This window comes from Capsicum annuum, unplaced genomic scaffold, assembly GCF_002878395.1.
Source record: "Capsicum annuum cultivar UCD-10X-F1 unplaced genomic scaffold, UCD10Xv1.1 ctg2808, whole genome shotgun sequence".
In the NCBI taxonomy this organism is placed as follows: Eukaryota; Viridiplantae; Streptophyta; class Magnoliopsida; order Solanales; family Solanaceae; genus Capsicum; species Capsicum annuum.
The window spans coordinates 184,049-210,055 of record NW_025834490.1 but is presented as its reverse complement, the minus strand read 5'-3'; the positions used below and the strand labels follow the sequence as shown (position 1 = coordinate 210,055).

General features: G+C 36.0%; 1 long non-coding RNA gene across 1 annotated transcript; it reads right to left on the bottom strand.

Moving 5' to 3' along the window:
• Window positions 1–18,723: 18,723 nt before the first annotated feature.
• On the bottom strand, window positions 18,724–24,836 carry LOC107857311. The gene is made up of 3 exons (XR_007049470.1): window positions 24,503–24,836; window positions 19,728–23,334; window positions 18,724–19,067 (listed from the first exon to the last, which is right to left on the bottom strand). It is a non-coding gene; the product is annotated as an uncharacterized LOC107857311 (long non-coding RNA).
• Between the last annotated feature and the right edge of the window lie 1,171 nt (window positions 24,837–26,007).

Genomic DNA, 26,007 nt, shown 5'->3' with positions numbered 1-26,007 from the left:
AATAAGGGCAGGGAAAAATGACCTATTTGCCCCCACAAAATCAGATAAAATAATGTTGTACGGGGTCCCCATTATGTCGCGACCCGTGCTTGGGTCAAGCGACCATCATGATGCAACCCCTGCTTGGGTTAAGCAGCCCTTACGATGTGACCTTGAGTTGGGTCAATTGTCTCTTGCAACGGGGGACAATCATGACCCCTTGCTATTTTGACATCCAAACTCACCCTTACACTAGTCCAAAAAATTTGAAACTAGCCTGAGATGACCTACAAGTGACCTTGATCATAAATCAATTTGAAAATTGACATACTAAGGTCCAGAAGGTTTAAAATAAGACCCTCTAATTTTAAAGGCTAAAATAATTCTAAGTCTTGACACTTAGCTAAAATTTTCTATGTCTGTGGCCTCTTTTGACATATCGTTTAGGATGGAAATGACTTGAATTTTGTGAGGTCTTACAATATCTCCCCCTTGGGAATATTTGTACTCGAATGAAACTGACTGAACTGAGATTACTGATAGACTGAGCTTACATACTGAACATGCACAACTGAAACATAATTACATGACTGAAACTACTAATGTACTGAGTTTTCATATTGAACATCCATAACTTACGCATGACTGAATTCTGTTGACATAACACATGACTGGATTGTTTGATGAAGATCTGCATGATATGAGAATGTTATGCAACTTAACTGATATCAAACTTGTAAAGGAAATCTGAATATGGAATTAAGTAAATTCAAAGAAGACTATTACCTTGAGTTGAGTCTGAGTTTGCAGAGACGAGGTGAGGATACTTGGTCCGCATGTTTGTTTTTCTTCCCAAGTAGCTCCCTCAATGGACTTATTCCACCAAAGAACTTTGACTAGAGGAACCTCTTTGTTCCTCAGTCTGCGAACCTGACAATCAAGAATTTCGACTGGATTTCTATATAAGAAAGACTATTCTGAATGTCTATACTCTCTATATGGGCTACAACTGCTGGGTCACCTATGTATTTCTTTAGCAAGGAGACATGAAACACTTGATGTATTGAAGCTTGGTTTGAAGGCAACTCAAGCTTGTAAGCTACCTTTTTGAAATAGTTGAGGATTCGGTAAGGATCAATATATCTGGGACTGAGTTTCCACTTCTTGTCAAACCTCTTCACTCCCTTCATAGGAAATATTTTTAAATACACAAAATCACCAATCTCAAACTCTAGATCTTGTCTTCGCACATCTGCATACAATTTTCATCGGCTCTAAGTTGTCTTAAGCCTTTCCCTAACCAATTGAACTTTTTCAAAAGCATCAAATACCAAGTCAGGCCCTAACACTGCGGCCTTACCCACTTTAAACCAACTAATGGGAGATCTACATATCCTTCCATGGAGCATCTCAAATGGAGTCATCTAAATACTAGAATGATAGCTGTTGTTATATGCAAACTCAATCAAAGAAAAGTGGTCATCCCAACTACCCTTATAGTCAATGGCACACGCTCTTAACATATCTTCTGGAGTCTGAATGGTCCTTTGAGCTTGACCATCTGTCTAAGGATGGAAGGTTATACTGAGGTAAACTTGGGTACCAAGACCCTTCTAGAAGGCTTTTCAAAAATGAGAGGTGAACTGCGTACCTCTGCCTTAAATAATGGATAATGGAACTCTATGCAATTTAACCAACTCTCTGACATAGAGCTTGGCATAATCCTCAGTTGAATAAGAGGTATGAACTGGTAAGAAGTGAGATGATTTGGTCATCCTATCTATAATGACCCAAATCTAATCATGCTAGCAAAGAGTACGAGGCAGACCCGTCACAAAATCCTTGTTCACTTTCTCCCACTTCCAAGTAAGAATGCTAAACTCTTACATAGCTCCACTAGGCTTCTGATGTGTGATCTTAATCTGCTGACATGTTGGGCACTTAGCTTCAAATTCTGCAATGTCTATTTTCATCCCAATCTACCAATAGACTTCCCACAAGTCGCGTTACATATTGGTGGCCCCTAGGTGAATCAAGTAGCGCACACCATGTGCTTCTACAAGAATCTTCTTTCTCACACAATCCAAGCATGGCATAAATGGTCTACCCTGGCAGCATAATACACCATCTCTCCCTTGGGGGAAAACCTCTACTTTCTAATCTCTGACTGACTCTTTTAGTTTAACTAAACTAGGATCCCTATCCTATTTTTCTTTTGCTTTGGAAACCAGAGATGATTCCAAACTATTTTGTACCCATATGCTACCCTCTGCTGAATCGACTAAGAGGATACCTAGTCGGGCAAGATGATGCACTTCCTAACTAATTTCTTCTTACCATCCTTCACGTGAGCAACACTACCCATAGACATCCTACTGAGAGCTTTAGCCACTATATTGGCCTTGCCTGGATGATACAAAACACTTATGTCATAGTCTTTCAATACCTATAACCGCCTTCTTTAGCATTGGTTCAAGTCTTTATGAGAAAACACGTATTGCAGGCTCTTATGGTCTGTGAACACATCAACATGTACATCATACAAATAATGTCTCCAAATCTTTAAGGCAAATACTATAGTTTCTAACTCAAAATCATGAGTGGGATAGTTCTTTTCATAGGGCATAAGTTGTCTAGAGGCATAGGCTATGACCTTACCTCTTTACATTAAAAAACACCCCAAACTAACTCTGGAAGCATCATAATATACCATAAACCTATCTAAACCATCTGGTAAAGTCAAAACTGGGTTGTAATGAATTGAGTCTTCAACTCCTAAAAACTCTTCTCACAAGAATTTGACCACTGGAACTTGACTTCCTTCTAAGTCAATCTGGACATGGGGATGCAATAGACAAAAACCCTTTCATAAATCGTTAGTAATAGCCACCCAAACCTAAAAAACTTCTAATATCTGACAGAGATATAGGTTCGGGCTATTTTCTCACTACTTTAGTCTTTTAAGAGTCAACTCTAATGCCATTACCAAAAACAATATGACCAAGTAAGGCTACTGACCTTAGCTAAAATTTGCACTTACTGACTTTGGCGCATAGTTGATGGGTTCTAAGAGTTTGTAATACTATTCTGAGATGGTCTGAATGATCATGTTCACTGTGGGAGTAGACAAGGATGTCATCGATGAAGACTATGATGAACATGTCCAGGTACTGCTTCAACATGTGGTTCATCAAGTCCATGAAAGCTGTTGGGGCATTGGTACGACCAAATAACATGACTAGGAATTCAAAGTGACCATATTGAGTTCTGAAAGCTATTTTTGAAATGTCACATTCTCTGACTCTGAGCTGATGATAGCCTGATCTGAGGTCTATCTTAGAAAAGTAACTGGCACCCTGAAGTTGGTCAAACAAGTCATTGATTTTAGGAAGTGGATACTTGTTCTTGACTATGACTTTGTTCAACTGACAGTATTTAATACATATTGTGATAGAACAGTCTTTCTTACAAATGAATAGAACTGGTGCACCCCAAAGGACTACGTTGGGTCTAATGAATCCCTTATCTAATAGATCCTTTAACTATTCTTTTAACTCTTTAAGTTCTATTGGAGCTACTCTGTATGGCAGAATAGAGATAGGTTGAGTAGCAGGAAAAAAGTCTATTCCAAAGTGAATTTCCCTATCGGTAGGGACTCTAGGAAGATCTTTGGGAAACACATATGGAAATTCACATGCTACTGAAACTGACTCAAGGCTAGGAGTATCGAAACTAGAATCCTTAACCCAAACAAAATGGTAGATGCACCCCTTAAATAGCATTTTCTTCGCTCTAAGGTAGGAAACAAGATGACCCCTAAGTGCTAAAGTACTACCTCTCCACTCTAGGATAGATTTATTTGAAAACTTAAATGGACAATTTTGTTTCTATAGTCAGCTGAAGCATAGCATGAATGAAGCCAGTCTATACCGAGAATGACATCAAAATCTGTCATCTCTAATTCTACTAAGTTTGCTGATGTAACTTTATGAGATACCATAATCGAATAGTTCCTGTATACCCGTCGGACTATGATAGATTTACCCACTGGGGTAGAGACTGAGAAGGGCTCTGCTAAGATTTTAGGGTTGACTCCAAATTCGACAACTATATAAGGAGTTACAAATAACAAGGAAGCTCCTAGATCTACTAAAGCATAAACGTGTAACGTACCAGTGACTACATCAAGAGAACTTTCCTGATCCTGTTGGGACTGAAGTGCATAGAGTCTATTTGGGCATTGTCCACTGGTGTCACTGGAAGGGGCACCCTGCTGATTTGGGTGACTGAATTGAGCTGAGGGATGATTATATTAACTCTGTGAACCCACCTGAGGGCACTCTTTGACCCTATGTCCTGGCTTACCACATCCGAAGTACACATCACTTCCAGCTCTATAGACACCCTAGTGGTTTCTGCCATACTCTGGCAAAGAGGATTTGTTTGGGCACTGCCAACACTACCCTGAGGTTTAGGTCCTGGTGCCTTATCTTTATTTCCATCTCTGAATTTTGACACTGGAGCACTAGCTGAAGATGGAGCTGGAACTAAAGATTTTGGGAGAAACTGAAAACAATTACCACCCTCTGACTTAGGTTGAGTGAAATTAAATCTACCTGTTCTAGCTCTCTTGTTCTCTCTCTCCTTCTTCTTATTCTTAGCCTCTTCTATCTGTTGAACATAGACCATGAGCCTGGATATGTCCATCTCCTTAATCAGCATTGTGGTCCTATACTCTTTGACCACATTGGTAGACACACCCGACATAAACTTACTCATCTTAGATCTGCTACCAGATGAGGGGAATATCTGGCTAACTGACTAAACTTGAGAGAATACTCATTCACTGTCATGTTACCTTATTTTAGATTAATAAACTCTAAAACCTTACCTTCTCTCAACTCCAGTGGGAAGAACCTATCCCAAAAAGCAGTGACAAACTCCTCTTATTTTGTAGGCCCTGCATCTGTAGTCCTCTCTGCGTTCCACTACTTGAACCATGAGTGAGCCAAATCCTGCAACTGATATGTGGCCAACTTAGCACTTTCACTAGCAGCCACCCCCATAATATCTATGTTTCTGCACATGATCAAAGAATTCCTGTGGGTCTTTATCTGACTTAGACCTTGTAAATGATGGGGGATTCATTTGGGTGAAGTCTTGAATCCTGGCCGCAGTAGTATTGGCCACTGGGTTATCCTGAACAGTAGCTGACCGCTGATTTTGGGCTGCTACAGAATGGGATAGGGTGGTAAATGCAGCTTTGAATTCTACATGGGAGACATGCTTGTCTAGGGGATCGGCCTGAATGGGTTGATGTGCTAGTTGGTTTTCTATTCTACTTTTATTTGTTCTTTTGGGAGGAATATTTTTTAAATGAAAGGGGAAAACTATATTAGACTGAGAGTCTGACTTGAGTTCATGCTAACTCGCATTATATGAATACTAAAGAAGGGAAACTTTTCCTAAAATGTCTCATAGCCTCTTGTCCATAAGTGTGGCACGATACACTCCATGCACAAGACTCTACTTGATGTAAATTTCAGACTTTCTAGGACTTTGTAGAACCTTAGGCTCTGATACCAGGTTTGTAACACCCCAAGTCTTCACTCTAGATGTCACACGGTGCTCATAATCCTGAAGGACCACAAGCTAACCCATGACTGTACCTGCTGCAAACACTGAATAATAACACTGTAATAATGCAAAAGTTAGGCTGAATCTTCCATAAGGTTCATAACAGAAAACAAATACTAATAAATAAATACTTAAAACTGAACATCTATCTGAAATTATCTAAGTATAGAGTTGATGGGACAAGTCCCCAACTAACTCCGACCACTGAATAAACTGAATACTAAATTACTGAAATAATAACTCTGTCCTCGAACTTTGAGGACTCACCACTAAATCTGTTGTTGTTAAAAGTTTGGGCTACTAAGAACGGTCAGGAGCCCATGTGTCTGAACCTATGATATAAGACACCATAGCACAAAAAAAGAGTATCTGTCAGTACTTTGAATGTACTGGTATCTAAGTGAGGTAGGCTGATATGCAAGGGTTCATATGCATGAACAATAACTGACTGAGTAATACGAATATAACTAGATGAAAGTACGTGTATATTTGAAACTGCTGTAATTATTAATTATGAAATACTATATGTGAATCTGCTTTACTATAACGGAGATCATTGATAACTGAATTACCGATAACTAGGTGACTGTTTCTAAAAGTTCTGATTATGTGGAACCAAAATAAGCTCCATACTGAGCTGGGTGAATTTGTCTAGCAGTCTTGATTCTAAAAACTAAACTGAGGTTTTGTACTGAGACTGAAACTAAAAATGTAATTGTTGGAGTGTTCATCTAACCGACATACCCCAATTATAAACTGAGTTGGGGTCCAACCTGTGACCCCAGTTGGAAAGGTGTTAGCTCCTTGCCAAGGGATACTAACAATGGCTATGAGTTAACATTATCTGGCAGGAAGACCATTCGTCAACCCTCACTGGTAGAAAAAATCGTACGAGATATATCAACCCTGATCTGGTAGGAAGATATCTCAACATACACTAGCTACGTAGTTCTGTAACACAGGGATAGCTACTAAGGGTCAAACCAATCACTAACAGGAATACCCCCATCCCTGGGTTCACTTGGTGCTGATTCATACTCTCAACTGAATGGACACTGAACTAATTTCTGGACTTTACTGGGATTGACTGAAATGTTACTGATAGTGATGTCTAACTAAACTGGACAGAGTTCTCTGGATTTTGTTAACTGACTGAATACACTGAGTTCTGTAACTGACTGAGTACTTCTGTACATGACATCACTAAAACTATTCTGAAACTACTAAAAATCTAGGCAAATAGCTAGGTTTCGGGTATGGAATACCCCTAGGACTCGATAGCGTAAATAGTAAAACATAGCACAATCTTAAGAGCATGATAACTAGTCACTTTGTCACAATGTATTCATTGAGGTATTTTATGACACACTTGCATGGCTTGAACTTGTACACATACTATTATGTCATGATTTCACCTTTAACTCACATGAACACTTTATCAAACACTTGGGGAGCATAATTCATGCACATAATAATAATAAACAATGTAAGCATCATCATTAAAATTCTAACTCACAATTCCAAGGGGCTTTAAACATAATAAATCCACATAACACCACACATAGGTTAATTACTTCACATGAATTTTGTCATAAAACATAGGTTAGAAACCCAAATAACATCATAATCTTGAATACAATCCAGTTCAACATGAAGTTCATAGAAGCAATCAACTTGTGATTTTAAAAGAGGTTTTTGAACTCCAAGGGTGGAAGGAAACCCTTTGATGAACACCTAACATACCTTGATTGTTAATTTTGTGAAGATCGTGGTGAGTTCTTGAGACTTGATTCTTGAACTTGGTGAAGATAGGGCTTTTTTTTGAGAGAGTTTATGAATAAAGAATGAGATTTTTCCTTATAGGATGATTAATTTCATGTTAAGGCTAAATAAGGGTAGGGAAAAATGACCTATTTGCCCCCACAAAATCGGATAAAATAATGTTGTACGGGTCCCCATCACGTCGCAACCCCTGCTTGGGTCAAGTGACCATCACGATGCAACCCCTGCTCGGGTTAAGTAGCCCTCGCGATGTGACCTTGAGTTGGGTCAACTGGCTCTCGTAACAGGGGCCAATCATGACCCCTTGCTATTTTTGACATCCAAACTCACCCTTACGCTAGTCCAAAAAATTTGAAACTAGCCTGAGATGACCTACAAGTGACCCTGATCATGAATCAATTTGATAATCGACATACTAAGGTCAAGAAGGTCGAAAATAAGACCCTCTAATTTCTAAAGCTAAAATAATTCTAAGTCTTGACACTTAGCTAAAATTTTCTAAGTCTAGGGCCTCTTTTGGCATGTTGTTTAGGATGGAAATGACTATAATTTTGCGGGGTCTTACATAAGTAAGAAAGTAAAAACAAAACAATGAAAAAGCATGATAATTTAGGCTTAAAAAATGCTAGTAAGTTATCAAATTGATGACTTGTCAATAATAAAATGAGAAAGAAACGGATGCTACTACTTTTTTGTATAAGGTTGAAATGGAAAATTTGAGTTCCCCTATAATATAAAATGTCAGAATGCTTTTTGGCTTATACGAATCCGTATCATAACATAGAGATATTGTTTCAGCCTCTCCGTTTACCTAGTGTTATTTTCTGCTACTACTAATTCATTTCATTGTCCAATGTCAAGATTAAAGAAAATTGAATTTGAGTAGTCACAAGAATTATTTATTTTTTATCAAAATTTTAGTTAATCAGTAACAACTATCCAAACAGTATGTAAATAGTGATCCAGACACTCGAAAGAGGATGAAATAAGTAAATGCTATTGAAACTTGAAGGATTAACCAGTGAAGTTCAAGAAAAGTACAATCGATTTCAAAATCAAGGAGGAATTTGTGCGATTCAAGTTTATAAGTTCAAAATCAAGAAATGAATTTCCAAGGTTCAAACATTTTTACTTCTACATTAAATAGGGTTATTTTTGTCTAAAGCTTGTTCTACATTAAATTGAGGCTATTACACTATTGCTTTTTGTTAAGATCGGATAGAATAAGCAAACACAAGCAAAAGGAAAAACAAGATGAACACACATATTTACGTGAAAATATTTGATGAGAAAAACCATGGGCAGAGGCAGGGGAATTTCACAATAATGGATGGAGAATACAATGAGGGGAATGACGTATTTTTTGAACATCCAAATCGACCCACTAAACCAAATCGACCCACTAAACACACTTATATAACACGTGCATACAAAATAAATCCTAAGCCCAAAAACATACTGGTGCAGAAGCATTCTTTCTTTAAACTGATTAAAAAGAAAAGTAAGACACATAAACAACAACAGATAATAATTTTAGTACTCCCTCATGTGACACATTTTCTTTTCTATTCTATCCCTAAACGAATTTCACCTATTCGTGGAAACAATTCAACTTTAAAACTTCACATAAATAACTAAGATTTGTTTAAATCACAAATTTTAGAAGTTTATTTTCATAAAAAATTATCTCATATCAAACTGTGAGACATAAATAAAAATGAAAGATGTATTGATTTTGAAAATTATGGAGTGTCTAACTTCAAAAGTTTATCTTTGAAAAAAAAAAATTATCTCATGTCAAACTGTGAGACATAAATCAAAATGAAACAAGTATTGATTTTGAAAATTATTGAGTGTCTAACTTCAACTAGTAATAAAAGGGTAAAATTGACATCAAATGTCAGAAACATATAAATGCACTGCATCAATATAATAAAGTGAGAAAGAAACTGATATTACTACTTTTTTGTATAAGCTTGTAATGGAAAATTTGTGTGCCCCTGTAATATAAAATGTCAGAATACTTTTTGGCTTACACGAATCCGTATCATAACATAGAGATATTATTTCAGTCTCTCCGTTTACCTAATACTATTTTCTGCTACTACTAATTAATTTCATTTTCCATTGCCAAGATTATAAAAAATTGTATTTGACTGGTCACGAGACTTATTTATTTTTTTTATCAAAATTTTATTTAATCAGTAACAACTATCCAAACAACATGTAAATAGCGATCCAGACACTCAAAAGGGGACGAAATAAGTAAATGTGATTGAAACTTGAAGGATTAACCAATGAAATTCAAGAAACGTATAATCGAGTTCAAATTTCTAGGAGAAATTCAAGAGATTCAAGTTTATAAGTTCAAAATCAAGAATTAAATTTCCAAGGTTCAAACCTTTTTACGTTCTACCTTAAATAGGTTATTTTTGTCTAATGTTTGTTCTAGTTAAATTGTGTCTATTACACTATTGCTTTTTGTTATGATCGAACAGAATAAGCAAACACAAGCAAAAGAAAAAAGAAGATGAACACAGATTTATATAGAAACCCTTGAAGGGAAAAACCACAGGCAGAGGCAGAGGAATTTAACTATAATGGATGGAGAATACAATGAGGAGAATGGCGTATTTTCTGAACGTCCAAAATGACCCACTAAACGAACTTATATAACACATGCATATAAAATAAATCCTATGTCAAAAAACATACAGGTCCAGAGACATTCTTTCTTTAAGCTGATTAAAAAGAAAAGTAAGATAAATAAATTACAACATATAATAAATTTAGTACTCCCTCATGTGACACCTTTTCCGTTTTATTCTGTCCAAAAATGAATCTCACCTATTCGTGGAAACAATTCAACTTTAAAACTTCACATAAATAACTAAGATTTATTTAGATCACAAATTTTCAAAGTTTATTTTTAAAAAAAAATTATCTCATGTCAAATTATGAGACTATCGGCCCGATCCCTACGCTACCACCACAAATCCCATGAAAAATCACAAACATGGGTCGCACGGCAAACCTGGGCTTCCTTCATCCCTTCTTTTTAGTCTATAAGGTTAGATTAGAATGACATGCTAAGTCAATCCAGGTAGGAATAGGAAGAGTAGCTATGACCGTGGCATACTTTTACTGGATGGATGCCCTTCGTTTTCGAGTAAGCTTTTTGGTTTGACTTGAACTCACGTGACTCACTCGACCGAAAGAGTGCTTGAACATCACTCAGATTATCGTCTTCATAGGCAGGCTAACGAGTGGGAATAGTCCCTTATCGACATGGGAAGAGAACTTCAAGAAAAAAGGGCTTGTGCAAGCAAGTGACACTTTACTTCAAGCAAATAGTGCTGCCTCACTTTCTTTAGCTAGGCTGAGAAGCTGATTCCCGACATACACTGTTTCCTTCTCATCAAAAGATGCCTAAGACCCTTTTTAAAATAAAAGAAAGAATAAGGTACTTACTTCTTTCTTGACAAGGATCCTAAATAAATCGCACATTCTCCAAGGACTTCACGGAATTAGGAGGCACACAGGTGGGTATACCAAGAGAATTTAGGACCAGATAAACAAAATTCGAGTCACAAACTCTAACACTTTTTTAACGACATCTTAAAAAAAAAAAAAAAAAGAGGTACTGAGAGGGACTTTAAATTAAAAGGGACAGACAAATTTCTCAATTAAGTGAGGGTCCTTCAAGTTTAAAAAATTAGGTAAAAGGGGCCAAAAAATTTTCATTTTTTATTTTAACATTTTCACTCCAACAACTAAAGAGGTTGTCTCAATAACTATAGAATTTGTTTCAATAACTACCAAAGTTGTTCGACAACTTTGGTGGTTGTTAGGAAAACTAAAGCAGTTGTTGAACAACTTTCCTAGTTGTTTAAGCGACTTTACTTCTTTTAACTTAATAATATTATTAGATCCATTTATCCTCTTTCTTTAATTAAAGACTTGAGAGGATCTATAAGCTCCTTTTTCTCTACAGGAGATTCAACTTGAGTAAACGAAATATACAGAGCAAAATTGTATCATACATGCTCCACTAGCAAGAATCTAGTGTTCTGAGGATAACAAAGAAGGGAAAAGGGCATCCCGTAGAGTTTAATATATTTCCCCCATATTGAAAATATGTGAGGATTTTGGGAAGGATCGAACCACAAATTTATTTATAGACGGTCTTATCTTGTAGAAAGTCTTATCTTACAGTATTTCCATGGCTTGAACTCGTGAGCAAAAGTACACATGATAGTCCTTTTCTAATCTTAGAAGGACTCTCAACCATTCAAGTTTAAGTTATAAAACTGCATATATACTCTTTCTAACATTCCCATTCATTCATATTTCTTCCAAAATTAATTAACCAAGTCCAATTGACTCTAGAATCAGCTACTACAGAGGCATTTGAATATGAGACAACATCGTACAAATCTTGATACGGGCATGATCATGAAGATGTGTTATCAACATGACCATCTTTGTGGTCGTTAGTTTGTTGCATTTATTTAGGAGTCAATAAGTAGTTTCCTAGTCTTTAGGCTGCAGGAGTAGTGGATTCAGCATTAGATTCAGATATTTTAGGAACAAATAAATGTTTGTTTAGTGGTTTTTATCTTATTTAAGGACTCTTGTAATTTCATATTCGTAACTTGAATACAGAGTAAATTTCCACACTTCCAGTGTCTCTTTCTTTTCATTGTTGTTGTAGTGTATTTTTCTATCATTTGTTATCTAAGTCAGAAAAAGTTTTTTTCCTTTTTGGAGTACTATTGCAATAACAAAACAATGACCACTAAAAATTTTGTTTAGCCCGCTATTCTACATTTTGATGGTCATTACGACCATTGGAGTATGTTGATGGAGAACTTTCTTAGGTCCAAAGAGATTTGTCCATTTGTGAGTGTTGGTGTACAAGAGCGAGCCACTGGTACTACCTTGTCGGAAGCACAGAAGGCAGAGTTGGACAGTCTAAGGTTAAAAGATCTCAAGGCAAAGAATTACCTTTTTCAGGCTATTGATCTCACAATACTGGAAACAATTCTTTGTAAGGATACTTCTAAACAAATATGGGATTCCATGAAGAAGAAGTATCAAGGAACATCGAAGGCAAAATGAGTGCAGCTTCAAGCATTTCATGGTGAGTTCGAGGCTCTACGTATGAAATGTGGTGAGTCAGTAATAGAATATTTCTCAAAAGTTTTGGCTATCGCAAATAAAATGTGAATTCATGGACAAAAACTAAAGGATGTCAACATCATTAAGAAAATACTTCACTCGATGATTGCAAAGTTCAATTATATCGTCTGCTCCACTGAAGCATCCAAAGATGATGTTCTTTCTATTGACGAGTTGCAAGGTTCTTTGTTGGTTCATGAGCAGAAATTAAACCAACAAGAAAAGGATGAAGTAGCATTGAAGGCGGTGATGTCTTCAAAAGGAAGAGATCCAAAGAAAGACAAGTGGAAAGGAAAAAAATATCACCAGAAAGGGGAGAAAAACAAAGTTGGTAATTCCTAGGAAAGGGAAAAATGATGCGACAAGTCTCAAGTTGAAAGACGTGACAAGTCTCAAGGTGAATGCTATCGATGCCATCAATTTGGACACTACCTATCTGAGTGTCATACCAATTTAAGTAAGAATTATGGTGGTAGATCTAATTTTCCAGAAAGAAAGGAAGATGCGGAAATAAAGGAAGAAGAAGAGAAGGTTTCACTTCTGATAGCGTCTACTTCCAAAGAGGAAGTTCCCATGAATTTGTGGTATCTCGATACCGGCTGCAGTAATCATATGTGTGGGAAGAAAGAGGAAGAATAAGAGAAGGTTTCACTTCTGATGGCATATACTTCCAAAAAGAAAGTTCCTAAGAATTTGTGGTATCTCATACCAGCTGCAGTAATCATATGTGTGGGCAGAAAGAGGCATTCTCAGAGTTGGATGAAACTTTTCAAGATACCGTGAGATTTGGAGATAATTTTGGGGTCTCTGCTCAGGGAAAAGTAAAGGTAAAAGTCTCAACCAAAAACAACTCCATTGATGTGTTTTATGCCCCTGCATTGAAAATACATCTATTAAGTGTCGGGAAGCTTCAAGAAAAGGGATATGAAATTAATATTAAAGGTGGAGTTTGTAAGATACAAGATCCTCGTTTGGGGTTAATCTCTAGATTAACATGTCGTCAAACTGCTTATTTCCTTTATATCTTCATAACTACATAAAATCTTATCTTTCTGCCAAAGTTAAAGAGGATGCCAGGAAGTGGCATTTTCGGTATGGGCATTTAAATTTTGGAAGACTAAAGTTCTTAAAGCAAAAATAGTTGGTGTTAGGTCTTCCTCAACTTGAATCTCCCTATGAAGTATGTGAAGAGTGTGTAGTTAGAAAGCAACATCGTGAATCATTTCCAATAGGAAAGTCCTGAAGGGCAAAGAAGGTTCTGGAGTTGGTGCACTCAGATATCTATGGTCCGATAAGTCCTACGTCTAATAGAGGTAAACGCTATTTTATTAGCTTCATTGATGATTATCGCATAAATACATGGGTCTATTTCTTAAGAGAAAAATCAGAAGCATTTGAAACTTTTAAGAAGTTTAAAGTGTTTGTTGAAAATAAAGTTGGTTGTAAAATTAAATGTTTGCGGACTGATCGGGGTGGCTAATACAATTCACTAGAATTTGTAGAATTTTGAGAGAAGCATGAAATTAAAAGGCACCTTACGGCAGCCTACACACCTCAACAAAATGGTGTGTGTGAAAGGAAAAATCGCATAATTCTTGATATGGTGCGTAGTCTTTTAAAGAGAAGTGGCTTACCAAAAGACTTTTGGGCAGAAGTAGTTCATTGGAGCATTCACGTATTAAATAGATGTCCTACCATATCTATTCAAAATATGACACCTCATGAAGCTTGGAGCAGGCGTAAACCAAATGTTGAGTATTGTTGGATTTTTGGGTGTATAGCATATGCCCGTATTCCAGATGCTGCAAGAAAGAAGTTGGACGATAAAGGTCAAAAATTCATTTTCCTTAGTGTTGATGACAAATCAAAAGCTTATCGCTTGTTCAATCCTATTACCAAGAAAATTGTTATTAGCCGAGATGTTTTTTTTTTACGAATAAGCAATCTGGAATTGGAGCAACAACAGTTCGTTTCAATAATTTCCTTTTTCTATTGAAGAAAATGAAGAACCAGAACAGTCTTTGGAGATCAGTTCACAAGCAAGTCCAACAGTACAAAATACTGGAGGTGTTGAACATGAATCGGGTGATGCTCACTTCAGTAATGAACGTCCTCAACGTAGTAGAGGTGCACTGAGCTAGATGGAAGATTATAAGGTATATGGGATCAGTAAATCTAGAAATACGGCTAGTCATTTCTATTTGTTTTCAGATTGTGATCCTATATCTTTCACTAATGTTGTCAAAGATCCAAAGTGGCAGCAAGCCATGGATGAGGAGATTAGATCAATTGAAAGAAATGATACCTTGGAGTTGACAAATCTTCTAAAAATTCAGAAAACCATCGGTGTCAAATTGGTTTACAAAACAAAACTGAAGAAAAATGGAGAGGTTGACAAGTTTAAAGCTCGCTTAATAGCTAAAGCCTATAAGCAAGAATATGATATTGACTACGAAGAGGTGTATGCTCTCGTTGATCAATTAGATACCATAAGATTGGTGATTGCTTTGGCTGCTCAAAATGCTTGGAAAATCTTCTAGTTGGATGTGAAGTATGCCTTCCAACATGGTGAACTACAAGAAAAGGTATTTATCAAACAACCTCCTGGCTATCTGAAATTTGGTGTTGAGAATAAAGTGTTTAGATTGAAAAAGGCTCTGTGTGGACTAAAACAAGCTCCAAGATCTTGGTATAGCCATATAGATGTTTATTCTTTCAAGGAGGGATTTTGTAAGTGTCCATATGAACATACTCTTTATATAAAACAGAGGGGTACAGGGGTTTTAATGGTTTGTTTATATGTGGATGACTTAATTTATACCGGAAGTAATCTACCCATCATTCAGAATTTTAAGAAGTCCATGATTGTTGAGTTTGACATGTCGAATTTGGGTATTATGCATTATTTTCTTGGTTTAGAAGTGAATCAATCTGTTGATGGCATTTTTATTTCTCAAAAGAAATATGTGCAAGATATTCTGGACAGATTCCAAAATCAAAAGGGTCTGAAGCTCATCAAAAGGAACAAAAGTGGGCAGCACTTTACACAAACAAATTGTGGGAAGCTTGATGTACTTGATGGAAACAAGGCCTGATGTTATGCACGCTGTAATTCTCATTACCAGGTTCATGGAGAGTCCAAAAGAAATGCATTTACAAGCTGCTAAGAGGACCTGCGGTACTTGAATGATACTAGTGACTTTGGAATTTTTTATCAGATAAAAGCAGGTGGACATTTGATTGGTTATACTGATAGTGACTATGCCAAAAAGCTTGAAGACAAAAAAAGTACATCGGGATATGCTTTTACGTTGGGGTCTGGAGTGATTTCTTGGTCTTCAAAAAAGCAACCTATTGTTACTTTGTCGACCATAGAGGCAGAGTATGTTGCTGCAGCGTCATGCGCTTGTCAAGCTATTTGGCTAAGGAACATGCTTGAAGAACTTCATTTTACGCAGGAAGGACCAATGCCAATCTATTGTGATAATACTTCGGCTATTAATCTTTCAAAGAATCCAGTTGAACATGGATGGAGTAAGAATATAGATGTGAAGTATCACTTCTTGCGTGATCTAAGTAAAGATGCAAAGATTAGTCTTATCTATTGCAGAAGTGAAGAGCAGGTTGCAGACATATTAAAAAAGCCCTTGAAACCAGTGTCATTTCTAAAGCTACGTGATCAGCTTGGTGTTTGCAAATTAAACTAAAAGTTGTTTCAGTTTAAGGGAGGCAATGTTAGCAATATGACTAGCTTTGTGGTCAGTGAGTAGTTAGTTTGTTGCATTTATTTAGGAGTCAATCGGTAGTTTCCTAGTCTTTAGGCTGCAGGAATAGTGGAGTCAGCATTAGATTCAGATATTTTAGGAACAAATAAATGTTTGCTTAGTGGTTTTTATCTTATTTAAGGACTCTTGTAATTTCATATTCGTAACTTGAATACAGAGTAAATTTCCACACTTGCAGAGTCTCTTTCTTTTCATTGCTGCTATAGTGTATTTTTCTATCAAGATGGGCGTACATGAACATGCATAGAATCAAGCCGAGGAAGTTTACAAGTTGAAGTGTAAAGAGGGCTTTGGAAACAACAAAGCCGCCCCTACATACACTTCCAATGGCGCCTCTTTTGCTCCCTTCATTAAGGGTTTTTTGGACCTGTCACTCAATGTTGTAATAAGTCTATAAATAGACTAGTATTAGGTCTTTATTTCTTTAGTTGTTGTATGATATTGTAATACTAAACTTGGAACACCTTTCTTCTCTCTATGGAGAGTGTAACACCTTAGTTGTAGGGCTTGGAAAATCCACAAAGCTGAAATGAGGGTGATACTAGTGTGGAATCACTAGTGTTGCAAACTTTGCTAGAAACGTGGGTGCTTGAGCGGTGGAACCCCTCTTGTGTCTTCGTAAGAGAGTGGTGATTGTGTGTGTAGGTGTTAAGGGTCTTTAGATTTGATATATCTTAGGGTTCTTAGGGTTTACACATCCATTTGTCATTCTATCTATCCATTTTATCTATTGAAATTGTTTGCTTTTGTGTTTGAGTTCTTGTAGCCGTGTTGTGTTCTTCTTGTTCTTGTGTTATTTGTGGACTGTTTTGAGTCATTGTGGGTTGTTCCGTATTAAATCTGGGAGTTGGTTATTTAAAGGACCTGGTCCCTCTATCAGCATTCAGCACAAAACATTTTTCCAAGTTTCCTTGATGAATTTTGTAACTTTGTTGATCTTTCAAAATCGATGTCCCAGCAGTCGATAGTAACGAAGATTAGTCCTCCCCTAACTGCAGCACTCCAATATCTGCATGGATCAAATAAAGTACAGGTCAACAAATCAAAAACTACATTATTGCCTTTCGAAACTCAAAGAACAAGTCAATCAGTGTAAGCATACACACAATTTCACAAATAACAAGACTCAACAGTAGTAGAATAACACAAAACATAAGAAAGAGATTGTGATACCTTTTTTCTAATTTCCCTTTAGTGATATTCTCAGAAGAAGAGCTTCAATACATCCAAATTGATTGTCTTTTCTCTATCGCCCAAACAGCGATAATGTACAAGATCAATACAGTATGTTACACAAATAAAACGGAAGTACTGCAAGGAATAAAGCAAGACATACAAAATTTCTCATTACATTTATAAGTTCTTTGATCCTTCTCAACAATAGATCACCTATTTCTAGGAACTTGGTGTTACATCTCAACCAGAGTGGCAGTAAAACCTGGAGAAGCCATTTGGAAATACACATGCATGATCTACAAAACAGAGCCCTTTGATACAGCTACTTCAGATTCACGCCAGTCAGAGGAATCTAAAACATTTAGTTTGTTAGCAGGAGTTGGTGTCGTAACAAACTATTGGAAACAGTCGAGTATAAAACATTGTATTCCCATGCTTTCTTTACATTCATGAATGAAAGCATTTACGTTTCTGATCTATAATTCTTCCATCTCTTCCCTCTCATTCAAATACTAACTAGCTATTCCAATCGATCAAATTCCGATTTTAGCTTAGATAGAACTCTCGAGCATCCAGTTGAGCTCCTACAATTATGTTATCACCCTTCCCCTAATCATTCTTCCTAGTTATGCGCCTTCTCCTAATCATCTTCCTGTCGCTTCCTATCATCCCTTTCATCTCTATTCTTTCGAGTCCTCTACTTACAATCATTTCTTACATTTGAACTTTCCAAGCTAGCTCCGATACAACTGCTATTGAATTAGCTCTTGGGGATATCATAGGTAAGAAGAAGGAAGCCAATGCTGGAGGAAGAGAATCAATCATGAGAGATTTTGAACCTGTTATTTTAGGCATTCTAGCACTACAACTTTTCTTGATACATTCTATTAACATATGATAATCATAGTATTTGTGCAACATATTGTATTTTTTTCCTTTTGTGTCTCCAACTATAATCTGCTTCTTTTCATTTTATCTCACCGTTGTATTTGTTTCATTTATTTTTGTCCGCACTTACTTTATTTGTCTCCCTCCATATTCGATAGTTTATTTTTCACCGTCAGTATGTCATGTCCATAATCAGAAGTAAATAGTAGCTGATAATGACTTTCGCGGAAGGCAGAGCTCATGCAGCGAAGCATACGTGACTGAGCACGATGAAATTAATCAAAATAGTGCACTGCCATAGATCAAAGTGAAACAACACCATGCTACAAAGGATTTTTAGAAACAACTTACTCCGATAAAAGCTTCGTCATCAAACATCAACAGAATCAAGACGACATCAAAACACCTTTTTTCTTGTCTTAGTAATAACATAAATAAACCTACTTCCTTGATAAAACAACTATGAGAGTAGAAGACACATCACAACACTTTTTTCCATCTCTTAATAAATACACAAGTAAATGACGCTACATTTTCAACAAAAACTACCATAGTAGAAGATCAACATGAGCTTAAAGAGATGGCAAGCTCACTGTGCAGCTTTCTCATCAACACTGGAATCGGGAGGGCACTCAACACCTGCCAAAAATATAATGTTAGTAATTCTAACAAAGAAAAACAAAGCAGGGCTAACCCAAACAAATTTAAAGCATCAATTTCTCCATAATTTTTTTCTTGTGTGTATATATATGTATATGTTTTTTGATAGCCTTGGTGTCCGGGCCAACGTTCGTGCACCTCGACTAAATTCACGAGATACCTATCACCTCCAACTAGCAACATATAACAAGTAACTCTGTCCACTAGGACAGATGAGAAGAACCACCTAGTATTTTTTTTTTGCCCCTGTTGGGCTAACAGTAAACTTTTGAGCTTAAAGTTTAATGAAATGGATGTTCCCAGCAACCACACACAACAGCTACACAATTTTTACAACATTTGCAACAAATGCAAATGGAATACAAAGGGTCCAATGGACTGAAATGTATAGTGATACAGCAGACCTTAGGATTCAGGCAGTTGTAGTTGTGTAGCAATATCAAATAGGCATAGGCATAAATACATGACTTGTATGCCAGAGAAAACATATACCCCCTCTCCCAACCCAACAATGCCTGAAAAAACCCTCAAGGAACAAGTTAGCCTTGAGAGGGCACACACATTGGAAGTTTATATTACTAAGCATAAGTAGGTGGCATGTATAAGCAACGTATGTAACAAACGTATTAAAAAGTTTACCTTGACCACTAGATGCTTTCTTAAGCCTGCAAAAGTTAATAATTCTTTCTCCACAAATTTCCCAGAATCCCAATGCTTGAAAGGACTTTACGTTGTTGGGAGCGTCAGAATCCCTGGCTAGAAATGTGTTATGACACCAATATCCAGCAGCAAGGGATGTGGTCACAGTGAGATTTTCGACAAACTCGTACCTTGTATTCTAATAAATAGAAGCAACCCAAATTACAAAAGGCAAAATAACGAGTGCCTTGGTGAAGACATCTGCAATTTGATCCCTTGTACCGCAGAAATTTAACTCTATATCACCTTTTACTGTCAAGTCATGAATGAAATGATAACAGATGTCAATTTGCTTTGTTTTGCTGTGAAAAGCCGGATTCTTTGTCATTGGAATTGTTGCTTTGTTATCACAGAATATCTTTGTTGTATCCTTCTGCCGATAGAAAATGTCAATCAACAATCTTCGTAGCCATATGGCCTTACATGCTGCTGAAGTTACAGCAACATACTCTGCTTTTGATGACGATAATGCAACCATATCCTGTTTCTTTAAACTCCAAGAAATCACTCCAGATCCTAAACTGAAAAAATTTCCAGAAGTACTCTTTATGTTATCTATACTTCCTGCCCAATCACTATCACTGTACCCTATCAAGCTGAAATCTGCAATATTGGAGTACCAAATCCTGAAGTCAACAGTCCCAGAAACATAACGCAACACTCTTTTGGCAGCACCAAGATGTTGCTTGGTAGGACAATGCATATACCTAGATAATATACTCACAGAAAACATGATATCAGGACGAGTATGTGTTAGGTAGTTCAAACCTCCAATCAATCTTCTGTCGTGACTAGGATAGGCAAGATCTGTGCCACTTCAAGCTGAAAATTTTCATTTGCATTCATGGGTGTGGCAACCACTTTACAGTTATGCATACCAAACTTAAACAAGAGGTCTTTTGCCTGCTTCATTTGAGAAATAAACAGCCCATTGTCTACCTGTTTCACTTGAAGACCAAGAAAGTATTGCAAAATACTTCAGCAACTAAAGTTTCACATGATCCCATATAAATCATGTCATCCACATAGAGATAAACTATCAAAAAATTACTCATACCTTGTTTCTTTACATACAGCGTAGGCTCATTTTCACTTCTTTCAAATCCATACCTCAGAAAGTACGAGTTAATTTTGTTGTACTATACCCTCGGCGCTTATTTTAGCCCATAAAGTGCCTTTTTGAATTTGTAAACTTTGCTCTCATTGCCACTAATAACAAAACCCTCAGGTTGGGAAACATAAACTTCCTCTTCCAAATCCCCATTTAGGAATGAAGATTTAACATCAAATTGATAAATGGGCCAGTTCAATTTAGCAACCAAAGATAAGAGTATTCTAATCATTTCAAAATGAGCAACAGGTGAAAACGTTTCATCACAATCAATATCTTGATGATGTGCATATCCAAAGACACGTAAGTGGCTTAGCTTTGGCTTGTTACCTCTCCATGCTTCATATGGTATTTGATTAAGAACAACCTTGGTGGTTGAAATGTTCAGTACGCAGATAGCAGTAGCAATAGCTTTACCCTAGAAACACTTTGGTACACCTCTGGCTTGCATCATGCTTCTACCTATTTCAACAACCGTTCGGTTCTTTCATTCGGCTACACCATTCTGCTCTGGTGTATATGGTGTTGTGAGGTCTTTGTGAATACCATTTTCCTCACAAAAAGTATTGAATTCATTTGACATAAATTCACCACCTCTATCTGACCGAAGAGTCTTGATTCTACAACCACTTTGTTTCTCAACAAAAAACTTATATTTCTTGAAATTCTCAAATGTTTCAGATTTGAACTTCAAGAAATATACCCAACTCATTCGACTATAATCATCCATAAAAAGTAGAAAATATTGACTTCCACCTAAGGACTCAACACTCATAGGACCATAGATCAGCATGCACTAGTTCAAGACAACCAGAAGCTCTCCAAGACTTGCCTACAGGAAATGAATTTCTATTTTGTTTTCCATACACACATCCTTCACAGAATTCAAGTGCATCAATTCTAGTCAAACCTAGAACCATATTTCTACAACCTAATAAATGCAAACCCTTTACATTCAAATGACCATACCTCAAATGCCATAAATTAGTTTCGGTACTATCTTTGGTAACTAATGCAAAACTTTTAACATCAGAAACTTTAAGAGGAAACATTCCATTTTGAGTCATTTGAATGTCAACAATTTTGTATCCTATTTTTTTATCTTGAATTCTAAAAGAATTGTCATCAACCAGAATGGAGTATCCACAAGTTATCAGTTGCCCAACACTCAACAAGTTATGGTCTAGACAAGGAACACACTGCACAACATGGAGAAGTTTTACATTACCATGAGAAGTTTTTAGAGAAATTATACCTTTCCCTTCGACTTTCATTGCCTTGTCATTCCCAAGCCAAACTTCTGACTTCTCTGATTCATCAAGATCTTTGAACAACAACCTTCTGCCAAACATGTGGTTGGAGCAACCACTATCAATGATCCAAACATCATCTGAACCAACATCTACTGAGGAGTGAGCCATGAACAGATTACCTTCCTCTTGTTATTTCTCAATAAAATTTGCCTATTGTTGTTCATACTTCTATTTAGTCCAGCAATCAACTTCCTTGTTCCCCATTTTTCTGTAATAGCAGCACTAAATATTGCTCTTGAACTGTCGGTGCTCACCACCAAATTGATCGCATCCTCTGCCACGACCTCGACCACGAAAACTACCTCTGCCTCTGCATCCTCTGGCATTTGAGACTTCTAATTTGCCTTTGAAAGAACACTCTCCCTTGATCTGAAATGCCTTCTCTTCCCCTTTTTCTTGAGAGGCATTCAATCCAACCTCATGAGCTTGTAAGGAATTCATCAATTCATCAAAACCATAATCAGATAAATGATGGGATTCCTCAATGTTAGCTATGACATGATCAAATCTTTTATTAAGACTTCTTAGAACTTTAGAAACTACAGTTTCATCAGTATCTTTGTCATCATACCTTCATTTGATTAACAATTGCACTTCTTTGGAGGTAGTGGTATGGACTTCATATATTTTACCCTCCCCAGACCCCACTTTGTGGGAATACACTGGGTTTGTTATTGTTTTTGTTGTTGTTGTATAGATTCACTATTTTTCATGAATGAATTTTTGAAATCACTTCGGAATAACTGGAGTTTAATAGTCATTACCTTTGTTGGGCCATGGAATTCTTTCTTCAGAATATCCCATGCCTGCTTTGAAGTTTTTGCAGCAGCAATTCTGGAAAAAACCGAGTCATGCATAGCTTGTTGGATGTAGAACAATGCCTTAGAGTCCTTTTTTCTCTCCCGCAACCTTTGTGCTTCATCTTCCTCAGCATAGCCATTCTCCACCAAATCCCACAATTCTTGAGACTTGAACGTTTTCATCTTTGTGCTCCAGAATTCATATTTATCTCCATTAAAGATGGGTATTAGTTGCTGAGATGTGGAAGATACTGCATTGGTAGCCATTATTTGCCCTTAATTTTAATTTTTTTTCTTGCTCTTGCCTTATCTCCCAGTCTAACCTAACCCGGACAGAATTAAAAAAATTAAGAAAAAGATACTCTTTCTCCGCTTTGATACCAAAAACTATTGGGGAATTGAAGAAAAGAGAAGCAATGTATAAGAAGAAGAATATAGCTCTAGAGAATTCACGTATTTTTCATTCATACAACTAAACCAAGTTACATAGGACTCTTTCAATAGGAATAAAAAAAAATCTAACCACTTACTAAAAAACATACCCACTTACTTGACACTAATTATCCACTAACCTAAATATTACCAACTAACAGAGATATGCTTTAACTAAACTAGGACTCCTAACAAACGTGTTACTCTGCCAACTAACAAGGAAGCACTAACAACCTTTGAATCAATATTTAACAAAAAGAACAAGGCAGGGCACTTATATTCTCTGAATTGTAAGTATCAATGGCTAAATGGGAAATCTCAGTGAATTGTGGGCCGTTCTTGTTACGTCATAATGGAACAATTGGAGCACAAATACTAGCACCCAAATCCAAATCCAGGGTGATATCAAAACCATAATTGCATAAACCAACAAGATGAAAAACAAAACCATCAACAATATATCCAGAATAAATCCACAAGTGGGGAAGGATAGAGTGTATGCAGATCTTGAATCATAACCCTCATGGCAAAAACCAACAAAACAGTCAAATCAAAAATAGGGTAAATTCCGCGAGTGGAGTTCAGAGAGGGTGGAGAGTGTACGCACAAGTTACCTCTACTTGTATCAAAACCTAGGGACTATTTTCTAGCTAATTAAGAGGTAGCTTTTCCTTGTATTAATTTCAGTATAAATATACAATGTTTCACAGCTAGTTAGGAAATATGTTTATTCATGTATAACAACGTTTGGTTTTAGAAACCCGCATAACTAATACATATATAAGTTATGGTGCATTATGGAAAAAGTAATACCCTAAGCAGCTAGCAAGTGACCCCTAATTCCATAAACCAGCAAGATGGACAAATTAAAGCAACAACTAAGTACATACTAAGTGTAATCCCACAAGTGTATTTTGGGAAGAATAGAGAGTAGACCCCAAAGGTAGAGAGAGAAGATGTTTTAGGTAGACCTCAGGCATTAAAATTCAAAATTTATGCAATAATCAAAACAAAATATATAGGATACGATACGATACAATAGCATGGGTAACAACATACCTCACTCTCAGCCACCTGCCTCTTATACTCATTCTAAATTTCTAGGCTCATCCTGCTTTTTCCAACATATATATCATGATCAGAATCATCACACTACTCTACCCAATTTCTCTCGGTATTCGAATCATCATACTCTTTTACCGCATAACTCTTGATATTAACACTAGATTCCTCTTCAAATTTCCACTTCCCTTGATCCGCCATTACAATTGATCAATCAGAAACCTATTGAATTAGAACAGATATCCTTTTAGCTCTAACCCGAGAAAATTAAGTGTTGGGTAACAAAGAGTAAGTCTTCAAATTAAAATTAGTGACAATTTTGACCAACTTAAGTCAATTCCTTTTTATTTTGTGATTAACTTAAATTGGGGTGCAAAATATAATTTTAAAATTCTTAAACTTTACAAAAATACAAAATAAAGTCAATTTTTTAAAAATTAGTTACTTTTGAAAAAATTCTTAAACTTTACATGAGTTACTTTACCAATTTTTTCAAAATTAGTCTCACAATTTTTTTTTCTCTCTCTAAAACTGAGAGAAAAGGATGACTATCAGATTCTCATGCTTCTCTCAAACATCATATTTAATCTAACCTCAAGTTGTCATTTTCTTGTATTGCCATTGTCATCTCCGACCTAAGTTAGGATTTTGATTCTTCAAGGTAAAGTTGTTTTCTTTACTTTCACAATTAGGGTTTCATTCATCTATAAGAATTTGTTGATTTTAAAAAAATAAATTTAGATTTTTAAGATTTGTGATGTTCTCTTTGGTTTTTTCTTTTTAAAATAGTGAATTTTCAGTCTCATTAATCATGAAATAATTTCAATAAAGTAGTTTCTTGAAAATTCATTTATTTAGTAGAATTTGAAAAAAAAAAATGATATTTTTAGAAGTGAGATGGGACATTTTGTGCTACACTTGAATATTTTACAATAAAAAAATAAATCTAAATTTATTTTGAATTTGTTATTTTTATAGGTATGTTTGAATTGAAGTAATGAATTTATGCATTTCTTGATTAAAAAAAGAGCTTTGTTAACTTAGATTTGTATAAAGTTAAAATTTTTATGGGATTGAAATTATTCTAGTTTGAATTAATTTAATATTATTATTTTTTACATGTAGCTTGTGCATTCATGGATAAGTTCGACACCTAATGAGGTGTGGGTTGTTATGTGGTTTTCAAGGCATTGCCAAGTGTTCAAAAAAAGACAAAGAGATAGGTTGAACCTACCATTGAGAAGGAATTTGTGTCCTAGTTGATCCAAAGATAATTTATTTTATGCTTTATTTATAGTTGATTTGTTAAGATTTGTTGAACATTTTTATTATGTTTTGTTGAACTTTTATAGTGGTGATGAGATGAGATTCACATGTAAATTGGTTCTCTTGGATTTAAATAACTTTTGTAGTGTGGTGGGAGATAGAGTGCATAAATGTTGTTTTATTAATATAAATGTTGTTTGTTTGCAATAACAGTTATTGATATAAATTAGTCATTT